General features: G+C 41.6%; 1 long non-coding RNA gene across 2 annotated transcripts in view; it reads right to left on the bottom strand.

Annotated features, from left to right (window-relative positions):
• The window catches only part of LOC128848890 (uncharacterized), a 166,726-nt gene extending 140,291 nt beyond the window's left edge, over positions 1 to 26,435 (bottom strand). For both annotated transcript variants that reach the window (XR_008447121.1, XR_008447122.1), the window contains exons 1-2: positions 26,294 to 26,435; positions 1,214 to 1,328 (exon numbers count right to left, since the gene is read on the bottom strand). This is a non-coding gene — a long non-coding RNA (uncharacterized LOC128848890). The remainder of the gene's footprint in view (positions 1 to 1,213; positions 1,329 to 26,293) is intronic.
• Between the last annotated feature and the right edge of the window lie 203 nt (positions 26,436 to 26,638).

A 26,638-nucleotide genomic window follows, 5' to 3' on the forward strand; every position in this document is an offset into this window, starting at 1 on the left:
TCCTCATTATATTAGTAAGTACCTCTTTTAAAAAATGAATGGGGTCATTTTAAACACAGATTTTGCATCGGCTCTACAGTTCAGGAGAGATTGCAGGGTTTATTTTAAACTAAAATGGTTCAGCTTTAGCGCTCTTCCCTTTAAAACTTTTAATAACTTATGCATAAAGTTGAACTAGAAGACATTTTCTAGGCCATTTTGAGAGGACAGAAACACAATATGAACTGAAAAAGAGTACTTGAAGGAAGACTGATCGGCAGCAAATTAGAATCACCAGCTGAGCACCCATTTAGATACATACAACAGGTACAGGGTCTGGGGGAGTGAGAAGAAAGACAGGATCCAGGAACTGGAAAACTTTACACATTGACTGAGACATTGCCTCAGTGACAGCCATTGACATAGCTGCAGCTTCACCAGAGCACATAGGCAAAGCCACTATGTACACTCAAGCTTGAGAGCAGAGTGAGCTAAATTAGTGCCAACAGTGGCTTTGCCTGTCTATTCCAGGAGTTTGTATCAGCCCATCTACACCAATGGCTGGCCACAAAGAGCTGTACTCAAAACTAGGGCCTAGCGCAGACAAGGCTTGACACTCTAAAGGGAACAAATTTCTTGCCACATATGACTGCTATACCAGTGTCAAACCCAGACAGACCTCAGGAGTGTCAGGCCTCCATTCCCAAACTTTGTCAGCTACACCATGTTTCCTATAGCAGGGACCATACAGCATGTCAATGGCAAGCAAATAATCAGACCACAAATTAGGAGTTTCATAAACATAAGTCCAAAACTGGACTGTAAGTTCTATGCACACACAGAACATGGATAGGATTTTCAGAAGTGCTGGGCTCTGGTCTACTTTGCACCTATTGAAATCACACCCTATATGTACATCGGTTTATATGAGAAGAAGCATTGTCTAGTTGACTGAGCTTGAGAATGGCCACCAGGAATTCTTGAGTTCAGTTTCAATAACCCAAAACAAAACTACTTTGCAGAATCATCTAGTGAAATAGAACAGCTTCGTTTTTTACTGTTCTTCAGTGTGATACTAGCTTGACCTAAGGGATACTTACGATAGGGATGATTGATGGCCAGATCCCAAGTCCGCTGAAGGACTCCTCCTGATTTCAATTATTTTTTCATCAGGCACTAACTATTTTTAAAATTCATTTCTTTTAGTAGTATTTGAAGTTAAGGTAACACTTACGCAATCTCTTTAGGGCAGAGGACACAGATTGTAAACTCTTTGGGCCAGGGTCCATCTTTTTGTTCTGTTTGTACAGCATCTAGCGCAGTGGGGTTCTGGTCCATAACTGAGGCTCCTACAATACAAATAAAACAAACAAATAAATATCTTATTGACAGGGTTTAATCCTGAGAGGTGCTGAGCACCTACAGTTTCCAATGAAATCAATGGGAATTACAGATGCTCAGCACCTACTTCGCCCATCTGGTGATGTAAAGCATTATGAGTATATAATATATTATGTCAAATCCTAAGAGGTGCTAAGCATCTGCAACTCCCATTTACTTCTTTGGGCCAATGTTGTTATCCATCTTATAATTTATGATAGAATAAAACTAACTGTATTTAAGTATGCTTAACTCCATATAATATTGATCACCTTCATTTAAATGTATTACCAAACTTTTTCTTATGAGCTTGATGCTTTGCATGGTGTCCTACAGCCATTTCTTTTCCATAGACTCATTTGTTTTCCTGGAAGCTTACATATTAATTTATCCTGGGGTAAGAACAGTCTCCTAACATTGGTATGTAAAGAAACTCATTCCTGAATAAGTTTTTCTGTTGTATCAGCAATTCTTAATAAAAAAAAAAAATCTTAGTGTTAAGACTTCAGCAAGTTTAACTCTGAACGAGGGCTCAAATATGGATGTATTAACAGGAGACAGGAAAGCACCTCATTCTCCTCGCATAACACACACCATGGTTTCAGTTAATTTTGATTGAAATGATCACTTTTACACATATCACAGGGGAGTCTTATATTGACACTGCTTAGCTACAGATGTCTAATGAATATAAAAGAAATGCAATGAAGAAATATATGTTTCAGAAATTACAGCACAGAATATTGAAATACTAATTTTTCCACTTTTCCAGTGGCTACAACTGTTTAAGGAGGCTTATCTTACACTTCCAGAAATACTGCGGTAGGAAAGAAAATAATCCATAATAAGCCAATTGGGCTTACCTCCAAGGTGAAAATGAAAAAGGTATCAACAGAGCAGGTGTTTTTATACCACAGTGTGACCCATAGATTAACCATTGACCAAGATTATAATTGCATTTCACCATCACAGAGTAATGTTTTTGGTGGTCACAGACCACAGCTGGATTTTAATGTATGATCTGTGAGAGATTCCTTATCCCATTGTTAAATCTCCTACCATCTTTTCATGTAGTGTTTTTTAATCGTTTGCCTTCTTATTCCCACCTCATCTATCATTATCTCTGCTTTCTTGGTTTTGAAATTGCTGAGTGCATTTACTGATTTTGGGCCTGCACAAAGGCATAAAAGTGCTCCTTAAGTTCCAGGCTGCAGGGGACTCCAAGCAGAGCCCAGATTCCCTGACCATTACATGAGTCATCTGCAAATGGCTATAAAAGGAAAGGGTAAACAGTTGCAAAGGACTCTAAGGGAAGTGTGCATCCAGGTTGGCCAGTGCTTGGGCCTGGTGTTTGAATCTTCCTTAGATTAAACAAAGCTTGCCCTGAAGCAAGGGACAAGAACTTCTCTAGAATTTTAACCTTATTTGAACTCCTCATCTGGTGTTTCTGGGCACCAATTTTACAGGGCCCAATCCCAAATTCTGTTTGATTCACATATGTGTAAACTCGTTGAAATCAACACCCTCCCTGCATTATGCACCCTTGTATAGGCAAAGCTTACAAATCTATAAAATTGAAACATTTGTATATTGATTTGTTCAAATTTTGTCAGCCTACATTAGCATTTTTAGCTCCAATCCTAGCTTTTACTGACATTTACATTAAGCTCAAGAGAATGAAGTATTTGATTGCCCCAATAAACAATAACTGTGCCCTCCTCTTACAGAATGATCTCAGAACAGAAGTACATCCAGTTGTGAGCGCTACTAACAGTAACTCCAAAGAAATGTTTTTAGAACTGAATTCCCAGAGTAACAGATCATAGAGGAAGGAACTGACAATACTGTGGGATGAAATGAACAGCAACATTATCAAGGATGTCTTTAGAAATAAAGCACTACATAAGTGACTCATAAATGTTATTACTAAGAGAACTCTAACACACATTGTCTGGCATTGGCTTTTTAGCACCATCCTCAGTCATTTCAGAATTAGTGAGGCAAATATTAAATACGACAGACTCACAATCAGTGTCCAGGACCCCATGGGACTTATCCCAGAGTACTAAAGTACAAAAATGCATAGGCAGCATGAAGAAATTACTAAAGTCAAGCAAAACCTCAGAACTTCATAGCAGTGAACATAATACTGATTTTTCTAACAAGGGACATAGAACTGCACTGGAAAAGTAAAACTAGCTGAATACTTTGTGCCCTGTATTGACATAAATACCCTTTTTTGAGCAATGCCATTTGTTCTGATAACACTGTGAAGGTCTTGCACCAAGATTCTAAGCTTTTTGGGTCAGGACTGTCCCTTTCAGTGCATTCCACAGTAGGACCTTGTCCTAAGTGAGGCCTCTGGGAACTACTAGAATACTGAGTAATACATTATAATAGATGGGGTCTAACGTGTGCTCTGTTTTGGAAGGTACAGGCACTATCATTTAGATCTTGTCAGAGAACTGAACCAGTGGTATAACACTGATTGGTTTTTGTTTGGTTGGTTTTTTTTTATTGCAAATTACTTCTGTTGCAAAATTGAGGACTAGCTAAATCATTTCAGCTCATCTGTACCCACACTGACACTAAAATGGTTTAAGCTGAAATGGTTCAAATTCAGTTGGTATTTATCCCAAGTGAAGCACAGTCTACTTCAAAGGATATTTAACATCGTTGTAAACCACTCAGAGCCTTTGTGCATATAGGCACAAGGTGTGTTACAATCTTTTGAGGAGGTACAAACAGTTGTTAGCAAGGTAAATATTTCTATGGTAGAAAATACTCCAGATGTAACCAAAAAATGGGGAAACAATGCCACGTACTGTGAAACTGACAAGCTAGTGAATACTCTATTATAGGTTTGATGATTGGAGTGTACAGTGTGTGACACACTGTAGTTTATTAAGATTTTCCACAAAGATCAATGTGACAGATGTCTTTTTAAATCACAAGATGTAATGTTGGGGATTCACAGAAGGTTATCTGAGTGCACAGAAGGAATTTAGAATGAAGTGAGCTGTAACAGCCTTGCTCTTCTGCCTTTCTCCTCACATTGAAATGATTTAAACTCAGATATTCATATATGCAGACACCAGTTTGCAAGGTATTGTAAGTTATTCACATCCATGTATCCTAAAGAATCTTATTTTTGTACAGATAGTAGGAAAAATATTAAACACTAATACATTTAACCGATTTATCCAAATAAACCTTTATTAAAAGGAAGAACTGGAATTATCATTATTTTAACTTTCAGGCACTTACCCTTGCAAACTGAAGCTTCAAACATCCCTTATGTTCCATCCCTCTTTCAAACTACCTTACACTTTCAAACATGTGTTGATATTCTTTATTGCTATCATATCAAGGGATTATAACTTTCTTCATTCTGTTCCCTTCCGCATGTGAATGATGGAGTGACACAAACTAGAGCTGGGGGGTGGGCACTCTATTGAGCCCAATCTGTGGGATGAAGTTGTTTAAATGGTTAGTTGGTTTGGTCTATTGAAAGAGTCAGTAGGACAGCACTCCATAGGGTCACATTCAGATGTCTGCCTTTTAACCACAAAGCTAGACATTTAATTTTAAAAAGGCTTAAATTGTACAGAAATTGATGGGGGAGGCCAGTGACTGCTGGTGTGGTGCACAAATGAGTATTGGCTCTATCACAGCCCTGGTCTTAGATGTACAAGGATTCTATGAGGGGCATTCCATTCATTTACTACTAACAATGGAATGCCCAAAGATGAACATAAGGTGATCAGATGCCCCTTTTTATTCCCCATAACAAACACTTTTATGGAACTCAGCATGTCTTATTTCCAAGGGGTTTAAATGAAGTAAGCAGTGAAATTAAAAAGCACAAAAACAAAACTTCTGGACGAATGTAAATATCTTACAGCCCTTGTAGTTTCACTCCCACCCCTACAAAAATTGCCAAACATAATCTACTCAGATAAAGATTTTTTTTTTATTATTAAAAAAAGATAAGCTAGTTCACAAATGGATGCACATCAGTACATTTTCCATTAAAATAGAAAAACATTAATCTTAGTCTCTTATGAAGTCTTCTCATGATTTCTCACGCACAAAAGCACAAAAACTCTCACTTTTTTCCTCCTCCCCAACTGACCTGATAAAGCGGATTCCCTCTCCCACAGGCCAGTTAGGCAACTAAAAATGTAACATTCATAGCTCCAGGCACCATAGAATCATAGGGTTAGAAGGGACCTCAAGGGTATCTAGTCTAACCCCCTGCCAAGCTGCAGGATTTGTTGTGTCTAAACCATCCAAGACAGACAGTTATCCAGCCTACTTTTGAAAGCCTCCAGTGAAGGAGCTTCCACAACCTCCCTGTTCCATTGTCCTACTGTTCCTACAGTTAAGAAGTTTTCCCTGAGATTTAATCTAAATATGCTATGCTGCGGTTTGGACCCATTGCCCCTTGTCCGGCTCTCTGTGACAAGAACAAACAACTTTTCTCCATCCTCTTTTATTTGAAGACCATTATGTCCCCTCTTAATCGCCTCTTTCTAAACCAAACCAGTTCCTTCAGCCTTTACTCATATGGCTTGCATTCCATCCATTTGATCATCTCTGTCACTCATCTCTGGATCCTTTCCAGTTCCTCTACATCCTTTCTATACAAAATTGAACCCAGTACTCCAGCTGAGGTTTGGCCAGCACTTAGCAGAGCGGTCCTATCACTTCCCGCAACTTGCACACTATGCCTCTGTTAATGCAACCTAGACCTACATTTGTCTTTTTTTTTTTTTTTTTGGCAACAAGGTCGCATTGTTGACTCACCAGAGAGACTGTGATGTCCTTCTCTGCTCTGATTAGGAGGTGCTGCAATTGTAGGACAACAATAAAAAAAAGTGACAACCTTTAGAGCTTTACAAGGTGCCCATTCTACACCTCTCTGAAATTTCTTTTAAATTTAACTCCTCCCTTAGGTCAGATGGTGAACCCCTTACTCACAGTGGTGAGCAGTTGTTCAAAAGAGTAGTTCATTGTCTCCAATGCAACTACTCCTGTGAAAAAGGAGCTCACAATTTGGCCCTTAGTTATGGCCTATGTAAAGTCTTACACCTTTAGATACACTATGTAGTCAATATAGGGTCCTAACAAGAGATCTTTAGGGGGGGTGGGGGGAACAAAAACTGGCCAACCTAGTATCCTAGGGTTTTAAAGAAAGACAAAAACTACTATTAAAAAAGAAAGTTTAAAGTCTATTCAGATTCTCATTCTCCATTGTGGCAGCATTTGTTCACCCTAAGAACTTGTATACCTTGAATGGCTGAAAATATGACGTTTCACAAGTAATTCAAATCCAAAGTGAAATGAGATTTTTGACTTCAGCACAAAGAGAGCAGAGGCATAAACAAACTGTATTACAATCCAAAAAGCACTGATTCAATTACAGCTGTGCAAAGATGGTGTAAATCTGTGTCAGATCAGAATTTGAACAGGTGTAAACTACTACACAAGCTGGGAATGAATCAGGACCTTACTTTGTGTAAACTAGAGAGGTCTGTGGTCTCGAGTATCAGACCAAAGACTAGGAATTTCTGGATCCTAATTACACCTCTGGAAATGATTCCTTTATAGCCTTGAGTTCATCATTAGGTATGGCTTTGTTTTCAGATATGCCGAGAGCTCAGAACGCCCACTTAAATCAATTGGAGAGTCAGCAGTTTTTACAGTCAGGCCACTGACTTTCATGGTCTGGTTTTTCCCCATCTCTAAAATAATAATTAGGATGGGCCAAAAATTGGTGACCATTTATTTATTTAACAGTTTGAATTTTTTTTTAAAAGAAAAAACATTAAAATTCTGAATTTCCAAAAAGTCTGACCAGCTCTGTGATAGTTATAAAGAGATAAATATAAAAAGCCCTATAAATAAGAATAAACTATATATGAAGCTTCTTGCAGATCATTATTAGAATCAAGTTTTGAAGAAAAGAAATGTTACTATTTTTGCCTTTAAAATGTATAATAATTACTACTATTACACACCAAGTTAAATAAACCTCAAGAAGTTTAGATGTTTGGCAGAACAGTAATCAGCTGAGCTAAATTCTGAATATGAAAACCTGTTGATTTAGATATGTACTAGGAATATATAAAAATGGCCGTTGAGAGCATGAGAGGCAGGACAGATGACTTTTGTGTAAGAGAAATAATCACAGCCAAAAAATATGCAGAGCATTTGGGATCTCATCTGAACATGTCTGGAGCCTTTAGTATCAAATTGCATGACTCTGGCTCTTCTATCTACTCGCAGGACTTGCTTTACAAAACTGCGGCTTGGAGGAGCATAGCTTCCTTCAATGGACAGTCACCAGAAATGTCCAGCATGGCTGTTCTTTGCACTTTGACTCCTCACAAGTGCCCAAATATATATATATTTAAATGTAAAAAGAAATGCAAACTTAATTGCATTCAAACTCCTTGGTAGAGAGATTAAAAAGAGTGGAAATCTTTGAACTACAATGACACTAGCAGGCACTGCTACAACAACAGCCTCATCCCGAAGGGAAAGTACCCCACAGAATGATGCGTTTTCAAATGAGTATGTAATTATTGACTGCCGCAATGTATCCTAGCATAATTAGATTGCAAAAAATAACATTCAAGTGCTTCTAAATTAAGTGTTCTAAAGTAAACAGGGAATGGCAGCAACATGTTAAATAATTAACCCTCAGAAATTACAAAAATATTTTTAAATGATTCAGAAGCAGATTTAGAGAGAGGGGAATGATCTCTCCCATGAGTGATTGGCAAAACCACCATCTTCAAATTGCATATAGCTTCAGGTGTTTGTTCTGTATTATTAAATGTATATCAAGCATGTCTTGTTTGTTACAATCAGTTGGATTTGTCGGGGGAGGAGGGGAGGAGAAGCACAGCATGTAAACAAGATCTGAGTCACATCAGTAGATTACCTTTTGAATGAATAATGCACCAGATTTTAGTGACAAAAGGTATAATTCATCCCTGGTGTAAGATTGAATTTAGTCCAGTCTTTTCTGGTTTGTTCCACAGGACACTTTTACCTAGCAAACCAACAACAAAGCAAACTGGCGTTAAAAAAATAATATTGTTTTCCATTATATTTCCTTTCCTTCTGCAAAATGTACAATGCAGCTGTCAGAGAAGAACACATGAAGATTAAACTACAAAGAACAGAGATGCAATGGTCAGTGGCATCGTGCAATGTTGTTACTTATTAGAAAGAATTTGTGGTAATGCTTCATAAATAAATAAATTCCAGGCCACAGACAAAGTGGCTCAATATACAGTGTATAGGCAACTAGCTTGTTGATCTTGGAGCTGTCACAGAATTCAAAGTTTACTTCCTGGTCTTGTGGCACTTACAACGACATGATACAAATTGGCAATGTAGTAAAACACTGTATTGCAAGACTCTTTCGGGGGAATGTTAATTAAGAGTATTTGTACCAGATTGTGCTCCCCTTTCAAAACACTATTCCCAGTTCAATTGCAGGCTACTCTATATTGTTTCAGGATCTGTCACTGATACCAATTCAGAACAGACACCAAACTACAAATTGCTGAGAAATCTCAGCTCCCATTGACTGCCAGCCGTGCTCAGCACCTTGCAGAATTTAGGTCCCTTCTGCCTACTTAATAATACAATGACCTATGGAATAAGAATCACCAGCCTAGGAAGCAACATACATTTAGTAGGGTTGATAGGGGAGGGAGCAATCCAGTTATGCGAACTGGTGGGACGGTGAAAGAGAAATGGAGCACAGCACCAGGCAGCAGTGACTGCTCAGCAGGAGAGACGCTTCAGAAACACAAACCAAACAAAGTAACAAATGAAAAGACCAACAAAATCTTTCCCAGCTCAGGAATCTACCCAGGCCTCAGGATCCTGAGTTGGGAGCCAACCTCTGCCTCTTGGGCCATATTTAGTGCTGTCCCTAGTAGGAAGCACAGAACAGAGGTGCAGCCCAGAATGAATGGGGAAAAGGTGACTTTTGCATAATCTTTCACCTTCCAGATTCTGGCATGGTGCAGGGGCCACCATAACTCCCCACCCCAGGGCTGCTCTAACTTATGGTAGCTGCACATAGCCATCAAGAGGCAGCTTTGGGCTCCAGCCACTCCCTCTCCTGCCACTCCAGACCTCCTGCTGTCTCCAGCCGGAGCTGGGAACTGCAAGGGGCAGAGTTGGCATAGGGACATGGGCACTCACCCTACTCTGTGCTTATGCTGGGGTTTTTGCTAGGAGGCTGGTTGAGTCAGATTTGCCAACCATCTTGCAGGGGCTGACCGCTTAGCAGAGCCCAGAATCAGATATGTCATCTACATTATTTAAAAACAGATGTCCTCAGCCTTAATTCTTTGTTAATTGAGATTTTTTTATCACGGAACGTTTGGAATGTCTCTATTAGGACAGAACGTCTCTCTCAGACAAAGGACAAGAGGCCCTTGTCAAATTTTGTTCTATTCTTAGTACATTTATTTAGCTAGGGTGCTTCTTCCAATAAGACATTCATTTACGTCATTCAGTGCTGGTAGCTTTCATCAGCTTTGTTTATTTTTTCCACTGCTGCTGCTGCAGATAAAACCAGATAACAAACCTTCTCCTTTTATGCAACCCTTATTAATATCTTCTTTAGATGGGGCTGGAATTGGAGGGCAGCAGGTTTTCAGGGGGCTTTCAAAATCTTTAATTGATGACAGTTCTTGTAGAGATGCATTTTCCTGGTCCTTCTAATCAGAAAAATTGTGTGAATCAAGACACCATTAATTTTGAGACCGCACTGTTAACATAGTCCAGTCTCACATTATAAACAAGCTTTCACTAAGTAATGCTTCTTTCTTTATAGGTTTCAGAGTAGCAGCCGTGTTAGTCTGTATCCGCAAAAAGAAGAACAGGAGGATTTCTTTATTGTTCCAAGTCCAGAAGGGTTTTACTTGGCCTTTTGAGAACCCGTGTCTCCTCCCAAAATTCCCATTAACTTCAATGAGAGTAGGATCAATACCATCCATGCTAATGATGGACTTGATGCACAATATGTACAGCGGCCTTCTGAGTTGTGCAGTCTGTTGAAGGCTACAGATGCTGACTCTTTAGCGGGCCAGCATATTCAGAAGACAAATTACACTGCTGCAGAGAACCCAAAAGAAAATTCTGAGCACCATGGGGTTGTGGAGGAATATGAAGGAGAGCCCACGTACACATACACCTTGTTTCCCACTCTGTGCAATCATCTCTCACCTATCCGTTTCCCCAATGCCACAGAAAAAGCCAAGATCACACAGTATGAAGGAGATTATCTAGTCAAGAAGCTGGAGTCACCCCTGTGCTCAACCACCCTTGGCAAAGGGACAAAGTTACTCTTGACAAATCTAAGGACCAGTTAAAAACAGTACATCATTGCCCCTTTTCGACTCACGTAGCCAGTTAAAATTCAGGGTTCTGGGGATGCCCCAGTTGGAAGCAGAAGTTGATTGAGTGTGGTATTCTCTTTATGCAAATGTACAAAGCCTTGTGTCTCCGAATGCAGAAGAGACCAAGAAAAAAAGGAGCAGTTTCTTGGCTTACAGCCCCAAGCTTCTTCAGCCAACAACAAAAGCTCTTTCTCTAGTTTTTTGCATGGTCACCATACATACTGGTACCTACTTGGCTTTCTTGCCTCTCCCTCTTCCTCTGTTCTTTGCTGTTCACAGCTTATGTGTGTTCTCTCTTCCACATCCCCACACGCCTACCCAAACGATACTCAGTCAACAGCTCCTGGGTGGGTTCACACACGTAGAATCATAGAATATCAGGGTTGGAAGGGATCTCAGGAGGTCATCTAGTCCAACCCCCTGCTTAAAGCAGGACCAATCCCCAACTAATTCATCCCAACCAGGGTTTTGTCAAGCCTGACCTTAAAAACTTCTAAGGAAGGAGATTCCACACCCTCCCTAGGTAACCCATTCCAGTGCTTCACCACCCTCCTAGTGAAAATTTTTTTCCTAATATCCAACCTAAACCTCCCCCACTGCAACTTGAGACCATTACTCCTTGTTCTGTCATCTGCTACCACTAAGAACAGTTTAGATCCATCCTCTTTGGAACCCCCTTTCAGGTAGCTGAAAGCAGCTATCAAATACCCCCTCATTCTTCTCTTCTGCAGACTAAATAATCCCAGTTCCCTCAGCCTCTCCTCATAAGTCATGTGCTCCAGCCCCCTAATCATTTTTGTTGCCCTCCGCTGGACTCTTTCCAATTTTTCCATATCCTTCTTGTAGTGTGGGGCCCAAAACTGGACACAGTACTTCAGATGAGGCCTCACCAATGCCGAATAGAGGGGAATGATCATGTCCCTCGATCTGCTGGCAATGCTCCTACTTATACAGCCCAAAATGCCGTTAGCCTTCTTGGCAACAAGGGCACACTGTTGACTCATATCCAGCTTCTCATCCACTGTAACCCCAAGGTCCTTTTCTGCAGAACTGCTGCCTAGCCACTCGGTCCCTAGTCTGTAGCAGTGCATGGGATTCTTCCGTCCTAAGTTCAGGACTCTGCACTTGTCCTTGTTGACTCTCATCAGATTTCTTTTGGCCCAATCCTCTAATTTGTCTAGGTCTCTCTGTATCCTATCCCTACCCTCTGGCATATCTACCACTCCTCCCTGTTTAGTGTCATCTGCAAACTTGCTGAGGGTGCAATCCATGCCATCCTCCAGATCATTAATGATGATATAGAACAAAAACGGCCCAAGGATTGATCCTTGGGGTACTCCATTTGATACCGGCTGCCAACTAGACATGGAGCCATTGATCACTACCCATTGAGCCCGATGATCTAGCCAGCTTTCTATCCACCTTATAGTCCATTCATCCAGCCCATACTTCTTTAACTTGCTGACAAGAATACCATGGGAAAATGTATCAAAAGCTTTGCTAAAGTCAAGGAAAAACACGTCCACTGCTTTCCCCATCCAGAGAGCCAGTTATCTCATCATAGAAGGCAATTAAGTTAGTCAGGCATGACTTGCTCTTGGTGAATCCGTGCTGACTGTTCCTGATCACTTTCCTCTCCTCAAAGTGCTTCAAAATTGATTCCTTGAGGACCTAACTCCATGATTTTTCCAGGGACTGAGATGAGGCTGACTGGCCTTTAGTTCCCCGGATCCTTCTTCTTCCCTTTTTTAAAGATGGGCACTACATTAGCCTTTTTCCAGTCATCTGGGACCTCCCCCGATTGTCATGAGTTTTCAAAGATAATGGCCAATGGCTCTGCAATCACATTCGCCAACTCCTTTAGCGCCCTCGGATGCAGCGCATCCGGCCCCATGGACTTGTGCTCGTCCAGCTTTTCTAAATATTCCCGAACCACTTCTTTCTCCACACAGGGCTGGTCACCTCTTCCCCATACTCTGCTGCTCAGTGCAGTATTCTGGGAGCTGACCTTGTTCGTGAAAACAGAGGCAAAAAAGGCATTGAGTACATTAGCTTTTTCCACATCCTCTGTCACTAGGTTGCCTCCCCCATTCTGTAAGGGGCCCACACTTTCCCTGACCTTCTTGTTGCAAACATACCTGTAGAAACCCTTCTTCTTACTCTTAACATCTCTTGCTAGTTGCAACTCCAAGTGTTATTTGGCCTTCCTGATTTCACTCCTGCATGCCTGAGCAATATTTTTATACTCCTCTCTGGTCATTTGTCCAAGCTTCCACTTCTTGTAAGCTTCTTTTTTGTGTTTAAGATCAGCAAGGGTTTCACTGTTAAGTCAAACTGGTCGCCTGCCATATTTACTGTTCTTTCTACACATCGGGATGGTTTGTTCCTGCAACCTCAATAAGGATTCTTTAAAATACAGCCAGCTCTCCTGGACTCCCTTCCCCCTCATGTTATTCTCCCAGGAGATCCTGCCCATCAGTTCCCTGGGGGAGACAGTCTGCTTTTCTGAAGTCCAGGGTCCATATTCTGCTTTTGTCTAGGTGGGGGCATATGCTTAAAGTTATGTTAATTGAAGCGTGAGTTCACACCACTTAATTTCAATGGGGCTTTAATTCAACTCATAACAAGTTTTCAGCCAGCTCAGGACAATAAAATAAAATTAAAAACAACAGCTCATGTAGAAATGGAGAGGGCCAGACCACTCCAATGATGATCTCTAGTGAGATGCAAGGTCTTCTAGCTTCATTGCTGACCAATGGACAGATTTTCATAAGTGATCAGGGCGCAAAATTGGCCCCAGATTCTCAAAAGATTTCAGCAACATTAGGTCCCTTCTCATGGAGAAGAAGAGCTTCCCGGGCCATCTGATGGGAACTGAATAAAACTGTTTTGTAGAAGGAGCAATCTTTTTCCAGCAGCTGAGACCCAGGGTTTGTCTACATATACAGGGCTGCAGCTGCGCCACTGCAGCGTGTCTGGTGAAGACGCTCTATGCTGATTGGAGAGAGCTCTTTTGTCAGCATAATAAAGCCACCTCCGCGAGAGGCAGTAGCTGACCCACTGACATAGCGCTATCCATACTGGTGCTTATGTCAGTGTAACTTATGTCACTCAAGGGGGTGGTTTATTCACACCCGAGCAACATAAGTTATGCCAACATAAGGTGTAGTGTAGACACAGCCCTAGAGTTAAACCTCTAGTCAGGAAAATCAAGAGCCCAATTTTCCATTGCCCTGGAGCACCACAACACCACTCCCAGGGCATAAGAGGGGGGTCATAAAAGCAAATAATTCCAGTGCTAGAGGCATTCCCCTAGCATTGGAACTTCCCCCAGGTAACACAGAACTGGCTATGATGGTTCTACACCATGCCCCCTGCACGAGACTGGGCCAACAGCCTGTCCCAGAAAAGGGTATGTAGTCAGAACTCACTATGCTGTGGCTAGTCTTAGTCACCGCAGTATCTTCCTGGGGCTGCGGTCAGCTGAACATAATCCAGGGCAAGCCTGAGGCCCCTGAACAACTACAGAATATAGATACACACAACGTTGAGATAGTCACCTCATTCCACCAAATCATTCCTGCACTGAGCACAGTTTGGCCAAAATATAGAATTAGGCCCTACTTCCTTTCAGTAGCCCGGATAGTGAGCCAGACAATGGCATTCCCAAGAGCCTGATTGTCTTCTGATAATCCAGTTAGGCAGAGACAGTGCCAGCCCTTAAGAAGCAGACCGTGTTAAGCCATTAAGTGGAGCAGTACTCTCATTTTAGGACTTGCCACAGTGGTTGCATGGTCTGGATAGCTTTTGAAGCCTCTGTGGCACAAGAGATACAGAGATTATTTTTCCCCTTTAAAAACCCAACTAATATGGTTTATGAGTTTTCTAATGCAGTGTTTCTCAATGACCAGTGCCAGTCCCGGATATCTCCCTGACACATTTTAGGAAGGCAGCAAGCCAGTCCCTGGTATCAAAAAGGTTGAGAAACACTATTCTAATGAACTTAAAAGACCAAAATAGTACCTCACCACATAATCAGCATCTAAACAATATCAGCTGATAACGTCAATGAATAAAAATATCATATTTGAAAATGTCCTTACTCTTTCCTAGAAGGGACCATAGATAGCAAACCACAAAAACTATAGCAAGAAAAAGGAAACATACTTGTAAATATTCATGAAGTTTTCCATTCCACTTTATTTCTATCCTGATGTTCTTTAATAACAGCGTCTTTGAGCAACAATTGAGCATTCAAACAAAAGGAGTAGAGGTACAAAAGCCAATGTCACTACAGACCAATGTTTCCTCTAATTTTTTCCATCCATGTGTGGAATGAATTTTGTTATGTGCAGCACATTATCGAGGTAATGTGCAGATGTGCACCATCAGAAGAAACCAAAAACCTAGATATAATATATATTTTTAAAAAGTTACCATAGGGATAATTACTTCCCAGCCAGGACAGGGTTAGACATTTTAGAACTCACTACTCAAAGAACTAAATATAAGCATAAGAGAAAAAAAATGATGAAATGCATAGATCAGTCAAAGAACTCAAATAACAGCACTTTAAAAGAATAAAATTACAGAGAATATATGTGCTTTGAAGGAGTGAATTTCATTTTCTATTCTACCTAAATATACATGAACTTGAGCAATATGCTAGTTTTCAGAGAACTGTCCACAATGACTCCAAGTTCTCTTTCTTAAGTGGTAATAGCTAATTTAGACCCCATCACTGTATGTGTGTAGTTGGAATTATTTTTTCCAATGTGCTTTACTTTGCACTTATAAATGTTGAATTTCATATGCTAATTTTATTGTCCAGTTTTGTGAGACACCCTGTAACTTTTCACAGCCAACTTTGGACTTAACTATCTTGAGTAATTTTGTATCATCTGCAAATTTTGCCACTTCACTGTCCACTCCCTTTTCCAGCTCATTAATGAATATGTTGAACAGCACAGATCCCAGGACAGATATGTGGGGGATCCCATTGTTTCTCTCTCCAGTGTGAAAACTGATCCTTCAAATTCCCACCCTTTGTTTCCTAAATTTTAATCATTTACTGATCCACAAGCATTCTCTTATCCCATGGCCACTTAGTTTCAGGTAAGTTTCTGTGTATTGGGCAGCTTATGTACTTTTTACTCAAGAGCCGCCTTCACACAGCTTAAGTTCGCAGTAAAGGATGCTTGAAAATACTGAGAGCAACAGAAAGGGATCCGAGTTGTGGAATATTAAAAATTCAAACATTTTGGGATATAAAAACTTTACTTGTTTGACCTCTAGACGACAGAGATGCCTTTCACTTTTCTGATCCATGAGCATTTTACCAAGCAAGTTCAAGATAAAGAAAAATAGCAAGGGAAGCAAACCAGATTACAGATAAAAATAATTGACTTGTTGCAGTAATTTGAACTGAAAATAATAAGATCTCTATTGGTGCGCACTTGCATGCAGACACAAAACAGCAATTTGGCACATGCTAAGGAACTGGCACTTCCCAGAGATGTAATTGCACATTGCTGCATTATATTTTAGGGCCAGTTTGTGTCCCCCACCCTTGCATGGCTGTGCAGAGGAGGTGGCAGAAATATGAAGCCTATATCTGTCCTTTAAACAGCCTGCACAAGAGCCATCCAAGAGCACAGGGGCGCCCTGAAACCATCTCAACAGGAAGGGAGCAAGGAGGACAGGTGGAATATTTTCCATCTCCTAAAAGGTTATCTGAAATTGTCCTTCATCCCAGCAAAGAATGTGTCCTGTTATTTCCCCCAGCACCACGCTATTGTCCCAATGAAGGCTGTTGGAACATGCCACAGTTTAGCCATTGACCAAAGGTCAAATGAAAAAGAAATGCTCAGTAACATTAGCATTTTGGAGCTTGTTCTTTGAAAAGTAAGAAATATTTTCTAAAGAGAGTACAGATACTTTGGTTGACAGGTGCAACAATAAATGTGAACGTAAAGTGAACACTGCAAGGCAGCACCTTGGCAGAGAACAGCACCTCTTTCAATAATTTTCATTTGTCTGTAAATCCAATGATCTTTCCTTATAACTACTATTTTAGCAAAGCTATTCCTTAGATTACAAAAAAGGCACATTTTGTAGGTCAAAGAATCTCTTTCCTGTCCAATGACAAAAATGATAGTGCTTTTCTTTGATCACATTTAGCACCAAAAAGAAAAGAGGTCTTCATCAATGTTGCTTTGAGAATTATAAAGTAAGATCTGAGCTGATTAGATGCACATGCAGTTGATTTACTATGCCTGGTTGAAACTATCTGGACTGGACAGTTTGAAACTTGGAGGTTGGCCCCCAAGGTAACTTCACTTCACATGCCTGCAAGATGTGTAAACAGGTTTTATGGACTTGTCTACTGTAGAAATGTGCCCAACTTCAGCCTTAGAGGCTAGCCACCAATGTATCTCAATCAGGGCAAAACCATAGTGCAGACAAAGGCAGCCACAACTGTTACTGTAGACTCTACTCCTGCTTCAAACAGGGTAAGGCTCCACCAGTATCAGTCGCTCAGCTACATTCCTGTTGGGCTGTACTTGTCAGGGCCGGCTCCAGGCACCAGCCCACCAAGCATTTGCTTGGGGCGGCGCCTGGAGGGGGGCGGCACGGTGGGGCGCTCCGGCCCAAGAGCGGGGCCGCGACTGGGCTCGCCGCCCTTCCCGCGGCTCTCTTGCCGCCGGGGAGAGCGGAGCCGCAGCGGGCTCGCTGCCCTCCCCCCGGCGCTCCAGCCGCCCTCCCCCCAGCGCTCTGGCCGCCGGGGACTCTCCGCCCTCCCTCCAGCACTCTGGCCGGCGGGGGCTCTCCGCCCTCCTCCTCGGCGCTCTGGCTGGCGGGGAGAGCCCCGGACGGGCTCTCCGCCCTGCTCCCAGCGCTCCGGCCGGTCAGGGATTGCGGGCCCGCAGCCGCGCTGGGGGGCGGGGGGTGGCTTTTTTGCCTAGGGCAGCAAAAAAGCCAGAGCCGGCCCTGGAACTTGTGCAGCCACACTACTGCCTGCCCGCCAGTGGTTCAAATAAGGACAAATCTCCAGTGTAGACATGGCCTAAGTGAAGTATGAGTGGGATGCGGAGGTGAAATCCCTGACCTCCAGTTCAGAGCACTGGCAACAGCTCCATCCCACTTGCATTCTGATTTGTCAGAACTGCCCGATTCAGGTCATCATATGTATCAAAAGGGTAAAACTCTGATTTCAGATCTGATGACCTAAAGCAGGCTATTCAAAACAGGCAAAGTGGGCAGTGCTTTCATGAATCACATAGCTGTCACAGGAAGTACAGTGAGAGATAAGCCCACCTTACTTAATAGGCAAAATCTCATTGCAGTGTATAAGAGAAGGGGTTATCTTTCTTTGCACTCAAAATGGTGTCATTACTGTCAAAGATTAAACAATAACTGAAATTGCTGGGTAAGCCACGTACTGTATCAAACGGCTTTTGTAACCCACCAATCCATCCTTATTGCATTTTCTTTGGTATGGCTTCTGACTACAAGATTGCGGTTTTAAGGCTGTATTGAGAGCTAGTTGTTTGTGAGTCATTTCCCATGCTTGTTAGTGCTTATTTCATGAGAATGAGGTGTCAGAATTTTAATGCCTCATACATTCTATGAAAGATAATAAAGTACACTACTTTGACCTTTTCAGTGTTCTGCAATTTGATTCATTGGCCAATCTTATTCTCCCCTATTTATAGTCATAACACACTGTGAGAAAAGAGCTGTAGGGGATGGTACAGATGTACAAAACATCTCCAAAGGGGACACCTTGGTGGAATAGCTATATAGTAAACGAAGGGCAATGATGGCCTTCCTCTTCGCTATTCAGTAATGCAGGAAGGAAGAAAGGAGTAACCGCAGTTCCCAAAGTGAAAAACCTACAACCAGCAGTTAAAGCAGATAAATACAGAAGGGAAAATGCATCAGCTCTGGGGCCATCACAGTGGTTCTCACTGTCACGAGTGACGTAGCCTTGCTTTGTCCTCTGAATCTACACTGGCACATCTGGAACAGCCGCAGGAGTGGCTGTAGTTTTACACAAGACTCAAACATTTTAGGGTTAGATGACACTTTTTTTTTAAACCAAAGTTTCAGCCCTGCCAGACATTACAACTACCACCATTGCTACCACTATTTCCCAACATATAGATAGCCATCTTGTGGTTCTTGGACTGAAAACAGAGGAAGACCATGGGGAACAGAAATTTACAAACAAGGGTTCATGTTCCCAAACAGACCCACAGCCAACCAAACAAGAGCATCTATGTGCTCGTGTGCACAATGAACTATTTAATAGCACACCCCTGATGTTCCACACCCCTACAAATGTTGTCTTGACCAGTAAGGTGAATGTAGATTGATGTAAAAATCAAGGAATAAAAATATGTGATCCAGAGTTTACTGCCAGAAATTCTGAAATACCTTGACATTTTCTGCACTTTCAAAAGGGATTTAAGAACACAGGTTTTATGCACCAAAGTCTCAAAATGACTAGGGCCAGAACCCACCATATTTCTTATCTGACATTCATATTAAAATTACATTATTATTTTGTAGCACACAGAAATGTGTCAGGTAACTTACAGTACAGAGAAAGAAATTTGGATAAGATTTTCAAAGGAAATGGGTGATTTTTAGTGCACTAAAAATTATTAGCTACTTTTGAAAATCTTGGCCCAGCTACCTACCTCAAAAAGCGTATAGTCCATGACTGATAAATAATTATATCCAGCCAAGCTTCAGTAACATTTATAAGGCTCTGCCCAGACATCAGAGCAGAATCAGGGCCTATGTTCAAACACGCTACAACAAAAGGAAATGTCACCACTGTCCTTCCTTTCCCAGCCACTCCTTGCTGTTGTGTCATCAATTGGTTCTTGATTTCAGAGGGTAAGTGCACATCATGGTTGGACAGGTTTTTTTTTTTTTAAATAAATGTAAGCATTTATAAACACACTAAAAACGAGCATTAATCATGTCAAAAGCTTCAGAAAACCATATCAGATCATTCTCTTCCTTATATGTAAGAATACTAGGCTCCTGTGTCCATCTATCATCCATAACCAGGTCTCTCAAGAGTCTTCTTTCTATGCAACCATGCTCCCTGGCAATGTATGTTGTGTTGTAAAAAGTTTAGCACCAGACATTCTATGTAACAATAGTTTTTATGGTTTTGTTTGGGGGTTTGTTCTTTAAAATTCTGAGCCTGATCTAGTGCTCCCTGAAGTCTGTGGAAAGACACCCTTGGACCAGTCCAGGTTTTCTATTCTCTTTTTTCTTCATATACCTCTATTTTCCTTTTTCCTTTCTTGGGATCTTTTTCCCCCTAAGGATTTAAGATTTTACAGTTTATCCTAGCACTATTTTTTCCCTTACTTGCATCTAAATCACCTCTTTGTCCCCTTCTTCCTCCAGTTTTTCCCTCATTCCCCTGTAGTTTCGTGCTTAGAACAAAGGGACTGGAGATCAGGTGTCTCGTTGGGTCTGATCAATTGCATGCAAATTAACTTTCACTGACTTTAATTGATTGGGTGACTGGGCTTCAGGTTCTATTCAGTTTTACCACTGACTTGGTATACGTGACCTTGGGAAGTCGCAAACTGAGTGCATCAGTAACCGGAATATAACACCACAATAGTGTTGTGAAGCTAAACTCATTAATATTTCCAATGTTTGAGGTGCTAAAATTATTGCTATGATGGCTCTGGAAAAGTAATAACATATTTTGAAATCATTAATGCAAGGCTTACCAATGAATTTATAGTTCAAACAATCATTTACTTAGATGCCTTTTCTTTATAAGTGTTTAGCTCTTAACTTCTACAGTATTAATTAAGCCTTTCCCATACATCATGTGTTTTCAGTGTGCAATTTATCCAGCTATTGCATAGTTTTATCCTTTTTTCAATGTATATTTTCTCTTTCCTTGCAGTAAATTGAAGTAATGAGTACGCGAACGTCATTTCAATTTATTCAGCCCTGTCTCCACTTGCTCAACAAATTGTATCTACTGCTATCATCATCATCTTTAACAGCACATAACTGAAATGTGTTTTTTAAATATCATGGGTTTTGGTTTTTTAAATCATAAGTAAAAGTGGAATTCTAAATTGTATTTTACAGTTATTCCCAGGAGGTATATACATTAGGACAAACAAACAGACTGCTATTTCATAATATGCATTAACAAATATATCACTTTGCCATCTGTCACTGCATGATCGAGTTAGGTAATATTTCTTCTGTGCTGCAGTGTTTGTTATTAATGTAGTCACAGTAGTACTGTATTTCATTATGTCTGATATAATTGAATATACTTTTATTTTCTGTGCAAACAAAGAGACGCCCCCCTCGAGCCAAATTCTCTGATCAGTTACACCAGTGTAACTCCAGTGAAGACAAAAAGGGTGCACCAGTGTAACTGAGCAGAGAATATGCCCCATCAGGGGTACTGCAGGTTCAAATTTTGATGAGACAAGCTCTTTACAACTTGGTAAAACAATGTCTCCAAAGCTTAGCTCCATTTATGCAGCGCAGAACAGGAAAATATCAAAAAATCAATAAAGCATTTTTCAATAGATTCAACCTAGATTCTAGACTGAGATGATATACTTATTTCACTTGTAACCTAAACGAAATTTACACCTCATTCCGCCAAAATGTAGGCTACTGTGTTAAATCACTGCATCACCTCCCGCCCTGCCTATTGTCTTACACATTCAAAAAGCACTATTTTCCTGACTATTACAACATTTCTGTTAGTATAGGATGAACCTCTGCTTCATGCCATTCTGTCAAGCTGAGACATGGAGCCTGACCCCAGTCCTACTTACAGCTCACACCTGTGTGCCAACTCCAGTGGAGTTTCTGCTGATTAACATTTGATTCGTCTAAGAAGAAAAATAAGGGCCATAAAATTCACAGTAAAAGCAAGCCATTTTGTGCACATTTTAATATTCACCACTGTGAATGCTCAGGCAATACTGCAGTTTACAGGGTTGTGTGGCCATAGTAAACCACCATTATACGCTGCACTGCACTGCCATACATATGAACAAAGCCAATGCTAATGCCTTTAAGCGATCAACTAGGAGTTGATTCTTGAAATGGTGGGTTTTTTTTAATATTTAAAATATTTTCCAATAGTTGAGTAGCTTTCCAATGTATTCTGTATTTAGACATTTACTGCTATCAAAATGGTCCTTGGAAGGTATGTTTGCTGAAGAACTTTTCATTTGGATTACAGGAGTTTTAACAAAAAATAGCTTACAAATAGTATTACTTCTGCCTACAGCCTGACTGCATTTCCAGGTTCCATCTGGCTGCATAATTACTTTTGCAATATTGAGGCTGTCCTAAACTGTTGGGTTGCTCTCATCCCTTTACACTGTATGCCAGGCCTGTCCCATTCCCCTGGTGTCTGATACAGAATCTGTAGCAGATCCAAGGGAGGAATGGTGAGCTTTCATCTTCAACCAGCAGCATGATTGAAAGGGATCAGTACTGGACTGAAACAGAAACATTAAGTTGAAAATCTTCTCCATCTGCCTCTAGGCTGATGATAAATTATCAACCAGAAGGATCAAAAATCTTCAAAGGGGTATCCTGAGGCTCAAAGTAGATTGTCCTGCTCTGACCTGAAATAGCTTCAAAAGCAGGCCTCCTTCCCCAGCCCTTCTTTGTAGAACAAACTTGAAACATAAGAGCATAGCATGTTGTATAAAAGTACCCTTCAAATATCCTAGCACATAATGTGCCACAGCGGTGTCCCTCCTTATCTCAGGCTTTCAAGCTGAATTATTACTTGTGGGCTTGCTCATTACACAAATAGTCCACCTCTAAACAATTCCAGACAAAATACTTGTAACTCAGATTAGAAGAACAGTTCTACTCCTGGCAGCTCCAAGTGTGAAGGAGTATGCACTTGTATCTATGGAGTTCTGCTTGAAACTAAAACCGTCTTGCCACTATGCAAACTGCAGTGGTGATCTCCGGTATGTTAAAAGGGTGTGTGATGGGGCAGGGTGGGGGACAAGGGAAGACTAGGCTGGAATCTCCAGGTGGAACTCTGGCTGCCTCAACCCAGACTGCATCCTCCTCCCCCGACTCCCACAGCAATAACCAAGGAGGGGGCTTGCCTGTATTGGTGGGGAAAAGAGTAGTGAAGTGTTTAAGATTTTGGTGATTGGGAGAAGGGGTTGCCAGGGTGGGGGTGGGAGGGAAAGGAAGGGGTCACCTCAGCAGTAGGTAGGCTTGCGGGGCTCAAGTAAAGCCACTGGTCCCTGTGCATCTGAGGAGGGTATATAAGCCCTGTACCTTCAGCCTGAGTCCCCTCTCGTACTTGGGGCAACTGAGGCACAGCTGAATGTTGCTGCAGATAAGACCCCAGCTGAAATTGGGGAACTGGCAGTATGACCTAGTGATTACGGCACTAGACTAGGCCTCAGAAGACCTGAGTGATATTCCCAGCTTGGCCACTGGCCTGCTGGGTGACTGTGGGAAAGTCACTTCACCCCTCTTGTGCGTTAGTTTTCCCATCTGTAAAATGGGGATAATGATACTGACCTCCTTTGTGCAGTGTTTGATGAAAGTGCTATAAGGTATTATTAGTTACTGTTGAGTGCTGCCTAATGAGGGATTCCTGTCTGAGTGTGGGAAACACCCAACATATGTAAGCAGCAGCCATGAGGTGCTGCCTGTAATAGAAAGGGGTAGGACAAAGATTAGGAGGAGAGTTGGGTCCAGGGGAGCAGCAAGGCTTTGCCAGGTGGACAATGCCGTGATATGGGGAAATCGGCTAGTAGCTAAATTATAGAAGTGGAAAAGGTTGGTGACAGCCCATCATGAAATTGCACCATGCTTAAGGGAAACAGGTGATTAGTTGCTGGTATTCAAATACATACAGGATGTACGAGGCCTTCAGGTGAGAATGAGAGTCCAGTCATGTGACTGTGCTCATTTTTCTGTTTTTCAGGAACAAGAGAGCAGGGCCTGAGCATCAGTGTTCGGATCTGTGGGCACACTATCATGCACTGGGCCCACAGCTGGGCAACCAGCTCCCACGGAGGTTCACAACCGGGCCTCAGGAGTGAGGCAATTCTGAGCTGGCATGGTAAAGGGAGCATCCCAGGAAGCAGCTATCTGAAATGATTGTTGTTTGGGATTTTGTAAGGAGGTTGACTTAATCATCAGGGCACAGAGAGATTTAGGGCAGATCCAGGAGCTTTTCCCCAGGGTGATTGTGAACAGTCTGAGATGATGCAGCAGAGGATACAGTGGGGCATCAACAAGGCTCCAAAGGTTGACAAAGCCAGAAGAGGTGTGAATCACCCAGAATGGGGAGGATCAGTTATTACCCACCAAAAATATCACATTCAGTACCAGAGCCAAGCGGGAATGATGGGGTATACCTTTCCGACCAGGGAGGGAATTGTTAACTATCCGGGAACCCAGCAGGGATGGGGAAGGTACCTGATGAACCAGAAGCGGAATTGGGGAAAGTCATCCCCTAAAGCAGCTAGGCAACAAGGTTGGGGCTCCTAATGTCTAGTACAGTGAGGAGACAACCCACTTGCCCAGTCCTTAACCTTCCTATAGGGGCTGGAGGTGGCTGGAACCTATGTGCAGAGGGCTGAGGAGCTGATGGTAGTCCTCCATCACCCATAAAGATGACATGATGGCCTGCTCTGTGCAAGTTGTTGACATTTAACTCCCAGATGAATTCAGTTAAAGTTGCGGCCTAATTAAACCACATCCCTTGCTTCATGTCTTTTGTCCCACACATCTGGGACAATTTCTCCTGCAGCTTCCTGGGCAACACATCAGCCTTGCAGAGGGTACAGCATGCTCAACTCTCCCTGCATCTGGCTAACTCCTCTGCTTAGGCTGTGGGAATGAAGCCATGACTCTGTTCCATGTCAGGCAGCTGGCACATAGGGATCCATCTATATGCACAAGTGAGACTCCCAGCCTGGCTCAACAGACTTGAGGTAATAGGGCTTGTGACAGTACTCAAAATATAGCTGTGTAGACAACTCTTTGATGTTGTGGCTTGGGCTCTGAAGCCCACCCCCCTCCTTAGACTTCAGAGCCAGAACTGCAACTTCAAAGAGCTGTCTACACAGCCTTTTTTTTTTTTAAGAGTGTTAGCCCTGCTAGCCCACAGCTGTTGACTGAGCCCAGGAGACTCATTTCCATGGGCTGTGTAGACATGCCCTATAGGGCCTAAGTGCTCCAGCACCTTTGTGCCTCTGTGCAGCAAGCCCCAAGACAGGAAGTTGCTTCTTATGCCTCCATCCCCCTCCCCCCCCAATCAAGACACAATCTGTCTCTTAACATGATGAGGCCAAGTGGTTTCTATTTACCATACCCTAACGAATGATAGCAAAAATGATGCCAATTGCATTGGAACACAGGATCTTTCCGTTCTAGTCACTTGCCCTATTTCCCATTCATAGATAGCAATTACAAATATTGATTTATTTGGAATCCAAATTCAAGTGCAAAAATTTGCAACAACCTGCCCTGCTGTCTCAACATGGCTAAGATTTTCCACATGAATGACGTATGAACATCCCACCCATCCTGCCACACAGATAATTCATCAACCACTCTTTATCCTTTAGCCAGAGAGCCATATTGGAAGTGTGGGCCATAAGAGTCACTTATCAAATGACTTCAGGTACAAGTATTTGCCTTCTCTATGCGACCTGTTTGGTGCTTGAACATGAAGGGAGGGGACAGATGTGCAAAGCAGCCTGACAACTGGAGCTGTAATATTTCAGTGTACTAGAAATACGTTGAAACAAAATCACCGAACATGCTAATTCCCCTCTACCAGAGACTCTGCCTGACAGAGTCTCTCAAGCAGTGTTGGTGTTAGCCTGTTCTACTGTTTCACTCCATGCTCAGCCTCTACCATACTTTGAATGATGAATACTTATTATATGAGGAAAAGGAGCATTAAAAGCGGGAAAGAGCTTATTGCAGTTGAGCTCCTTAGTCACTTTGGCACTTTTTGTGACATCCTTAAAAAAAAAAACCCACAAAACACAAACTTTAAATACCTTTTGTTTTCCCTCAGCAATAAAGCAAAGGTGGATATCAAATTTCTCTGCTCCCAATAGAAATATTCATTAAAAGGTAAACTACTACTACCAGGTTCCCCTCTATTGTGAGCTAAATGGCTCTTTAAATAAGAAATCAAAATTAACAACAGTTCTTGAATAGTCTCACGTGTCCTGTTCACTATTTTTCTAAAGGATCTATTTTCAGAGGTTTTCAAAATAAGAAAATGCAGATGAAAAAGAGCAAACAATGCACTAGAATGAATTATTTTAATAATTGTTAATATCAGAAGAATAGGATCTGTTTGCCTGCATGTTCCCTTTCCTCCTCAGTGATACAAAAACAAGAGATATACAGAAAGAGAGAGAAGGAAAAAAAGAATGGATGAATGAATTTGCTTTAGAAAGAAAAAATACCTTTTTGTTAAACATTTCATTTTGTTCCTGTGCATTCATGCTAGAAGATGAAAGCAGATCCAGTATTAGGTTGAAAGATCAGGAATACGAGCACACACACACTTTTTCCATTTTGGTAGCTAGACGCTGTAAGAAAACTGTTTAACAGGCAGCTCAGCTGTTCTCTTCGGCAATGGCAATCCCAGTGGCCGTTAAAGGCAAGAAAATATCTGATGCAGTCATCCTATCTAAACAATGCAGCTTGAAAGAATTAAATTACTTAGTGTATTTCAAGCCTGCAATAATGAAAAAAGAAACATGCCAAGGCACATCAGGGACATTGTTTACACTGATTTTTATGCTTTA

This window comes from Malaclemys terrapin, chromosome 14 (assembly GCF_027887155.1).
Source record: "Malaclemys terrapin pileata isolate rMalTer1 chromosome 14, rMalTer1.hap1, whole genome shotgun sequence".
NCBI lineage: Eukaryota > Metazoa > Chordata > Testudines > Emydidae > Malaclemys > Malaclemys terrapin.